This window comes from Hibiscus syriacus, unplaced genomic scaffold (genome assembly GCF_006381635.1).
Source record: "Hibiscus syriacus cultivar Baekdansim isolate YM2019G1 unplaced genomic scaffold, ASM638163v2 tig00010865_pilon, whole genome shotgun sequence".
Taxonomy (NCBI): domain Eukaryota; kingdom Viridiplantae; phylum Streptophyta; class Magnoliopsida; order Malvales; family Malvaceae; genus Hibiscus; species Hibiscus syriacus.
The window spans coordinates 90755-94787 of NW_024062233.1; the positions used below are offsets into that span (position 1 = coordinate 90755).

Genomic DNA, 4033 nt, shown 5'->3' on the forward strand with positions numbered 1-4033 from the left:
AAGTTGTGTTCAACTTCAGTTGGCATGCTAGAATAACAAGACTAGAAATGTTGCTACATTGATCAAGGTGTGAAGACAGATTAAAATCAGTCTTCAAGTGGGAGATTGTTGGTCAAATAATAGCAGCCGGTGGCTGCTTGAATTTCAAAGGTGGGAGGGGCTGCCTTAAATTTCAAAGTTAGGCAGCCCATATTTTTGAATTTAAGCAAGGGTTAATTATTTTTAGTCATTAGACTTTAGGGTATTTTCAAAGATTAGTCCCTAAGTTTCAACTATAAATACCCTAGCTCATTTAACTTCAAAATCATCACAAAATCCCAAATCATTTCTTTCTCCCAATACTAGAGAGTTTCTTGTGAGTAGTGAGTGTTTTGTAAACACCTGTAAATTTTCTCTCTTAGTAAAAGATCTGCAGCAGTCCAGAGACATAAGCAAAATTGGCTGAACTCTGTGATCAATTTCGGGTATTATTTTTCCGCTTTTATTTTGCATTCTCACTAATCTGGTTATAGGGAAGTTACTCGGTTTATTTCCCAACAAATCCTCATTCATTTGCAGCTTGTAGAAATGGTGTTTACTCTTTGTTGAACAAGAAAGTGATGAACATTCTCTTACAAATAAAGGGTTGATTGTTTGAAAAGCACGTCAAACATTTCTTCATTTGTTTGGATGAGGGGGAGAAGAAAATATCAAGAACTTGAGGCAGAAGCCACATAAACAGCTAAAGGCACTCTTACAGTGTGCTGCTTACCCTTTAACACCATTTCCCCAAATGTGTAAGCATTTGTCGTCTCGGTTGCTCGAAATAAGAGCCTTAGGCGCTTTGAACCTCTTCTTTTGATTTTGAATGTCTCTGGGACTACAGTAACGTTTACACCTAATGGCTCCTTTATATGTACTGTATATTTATCCTTGTCACTAACGTATTTTACATATCGAATCACCTTCCTTTTTCCGACTAAATTTGAGATTGTTACACTTGCTTCAAATCCGAGCACTTGAACTTCCTTTTACTTGAGAAACTAACCCCTACTGCTCGTTTCACAGCCTGACGATCAAGACCTGGAACAGCACAAAGAAATTCGACATAGTGTTTGAAAGTGGCATTGAATATGAGCCCTGGTTTGATGGCTTGAGATGCATTGATAGAACCTGCCCCGAAATCAAATGGAGTAGCTTCAGTAAGTTCGCTTAACGATTCAGCTAGAATGGGGGCACCGGAATGATCAGTTCTATCTGCGGTTGTCATCATTGCAGATGTGATAGCATCCGGACCCCATTTAGGATGTTTTTGTTTGATCATAGCAGCTATGCCAGCAATATGAGGAGTAGCCATGCTTGTACCAGATATAAGTGCAAAATTTTGCCCTGCATCAAAGAATGAACTAATCTTCATCACAAGTTCAATGGAATGATCACAAAAAATAAATTGAAAGGTGGACATACCTCTGATGTATTTACTATTTATCTCCTTCACTGTCAGGCTCCATGAAGCCCAAATAGAGGAGCCAGGGGCCATGACATTTGGTTTAAGGACATCAGCTGCTTGCATAAGTGCATTTTGCACATCGGGACCTCAAGAAGAGTAGGATGCCACAACCGGAGCCTTCCCCATATAAATCACTTGCCTTCCATCTAATATTATTGCTTTTGCAGCAAATATTATTGCCTGTCCCCTCATGTCCCTGACAGTATTGGAATTGTAATACTCCCATAAAGCCTAAGAGAAAAACAGGCGATGCTGAATGAATGATGTGTACAAAGAATGAATATGTATCAACAATTAATCTTGAACAAAACAATTCTATTGATTACCGCAGAACCAAAATTCAGATCCAATGTGATAATAAAACCTGCTGCTCCTATTTGTTTCATGGTGTCTGCAGCAGCTGCAATACTCGCAGGCTCATATTCATATTCGAATGTATATGTGCAGATAATAAGTTTTCCGTATACCAAAGTTTGGATGAAAAGTTCTGGATTTTGACAGTTATCGATTGTGATGGCGGTAGCATTCCTCACACATACATCAGCTGCTGCAGCGACTTGGTAATTTATTTCTCCTTCTGCGGGAGCTGCAAAGTTGAAGCTCAACTTATAGAAACTTTGAAAACAATTGTAAAAGGAGACTTTTATAAGAATAGTTGAAGTATTTCGGATATAAATTACGAGAAATGCCGGATCCACTGAAGTTTTGCCCATTTCCCAGTAAGATGGTATTGTTACATTTGCAATCAGTGATGGATGCAGCAACACTAGTGATCCAAGGGCTAAAAGAAATGACTGAACTCGAAAACGGGCCACTTGAACAACTAAAACACCGGCTTTGACAGTGAACAGGAGCTGCAGTTCTACCACAATGAGGAAAGCAGAATCCCCAGAAGGAACACTAGATGGACCAGCAGAGAGGCTAAGTATATCAACTCCATCTTCAACTGCCTAAATTCATAAGAATATATGTTAATGGTTTTTTAGAGATGGCGTGGAAATCATCTCGTAAATCAAATTTTAAAGCCAGAGTTCGCCGTATATTCTTGAACCTGATCAACTGCAGCCACAACATCTGACATGTACACTCCAAAAGCGTAAATAGCTTTATACACAGCAATCCTATATATTGGATATGTTGTTAAGAAGCAGACCACTAAAGTATATCTATAATACACAAATTCCTTTCTATCACTTACCTAGCTCCTGGAGCCATTCCACTTGCAGTACCATAATCGAAGCCATTGACAATCACTGAGACATTGGAGCTCCCTGCAGCTATGGATGCTGTGTGGCTGGAAATATAATTTTTTTTTCACATAAAGATAATGATTTGTCAGCTAGAACTACAACAGTTAAGTTATAAGTTGGTAAACAGACAAATATGAATTAAAGAAAATCAGCCAAAACCGTTAGCTTCTAAATTTATCAGTGTATGGACATAACCTGCCTTCCATGATCATCTGCATCATACGGGGACGGGACGTCGCGAGTGGCGTTAAACTCATCATTAGCCATTGCTCCATGTACAAAATATTGAGCACCTAGTATCTTCCCATTGCATGCTGTTGAAGGGAATTTCTCCCCAGAAGTGCATTTTCCTTTAAACTTTGTGCTATTTAAAAACCTCGAAGAAGAACTTGTCATAAAACTGGGATGCTCAGGATTTATCCCGGTGTCGACGAAACCTATTACGAAACCCTCTCCGGAACTCTCTGCACCACCTAATCTTGGCCACACATGAGCCGAGATTCCAAGAAAATCAGGTGTATGCGCAGTAAGCTTCTCGATTTTGACATCTTCGTGGATCAACCGAACCCCAGTTGCATTCCGAAGGGTGCTGAGATCCTGAAATAGTCAAAGATCTTATCATTGTCATAATAGCAGACTAAAGCCATATCATCCACTTGAATGTACCTCTTTTGAAGTAACATGGACTGCAAAGCCATTGAGCAAATGAGTATAGCTGTAGAGTTTGGTATAGGATCCTTCTGGTAAGTGAGATTCCAAGAAAATGGTGTGGTAATTACTGATTTTCTCTTTGTATACAATGTAATCATCATCAACCCTACACATTGAAAATTAATCTCTAATATCTCTGGTAAAAATAGGGAAGTTAATATATATATATATATACATACATAAAGAAGTTTGCAGTGACACCTGTGGTATTTTTGTTTGTTTGAGAGAGAGAAAGTAGGCTCATCCTCCATTAAAACCGTGTAGACCTTAGCCTCTGCAAATGCAAGGTTAATAACAGTAAAACATATCAGAAATGTAGAGAAGGAGGCCATTATATTTTCTGCAACAGTTGTAAATTATTTTTCAGACTGAATGAAGAATTATAAATTGTTGTTTCAGCAAGAATTATAAACTATTTTAAGAAGGATCATTACAATACATGTATTCTTCATTTTCAAACTACCTTTGATCATGCATGTAGACGTTCCCTCTGGCACCAAGTCGAAACTGCATCTAGGAATCATGAACCCCATTGAATTGAAACCATTGCCTTCTATGAAAGTGAAGTTGCTGAATGCAATCC

The 4033-nt window shown here is 38.5% G+C and overlaps 1 pseudogene; it reads right to left on the bottom strand.

Moving 5' to 3' along the window:
• Positions 1 to 633: 633 nt before the first annotated feature.
• LOC120204343 lies at positions 634 to 3778 on the bottom strand (annotated as a pseudogene).
• Positions 3779 to 4033: the final 255 nt, after the last annotated feature.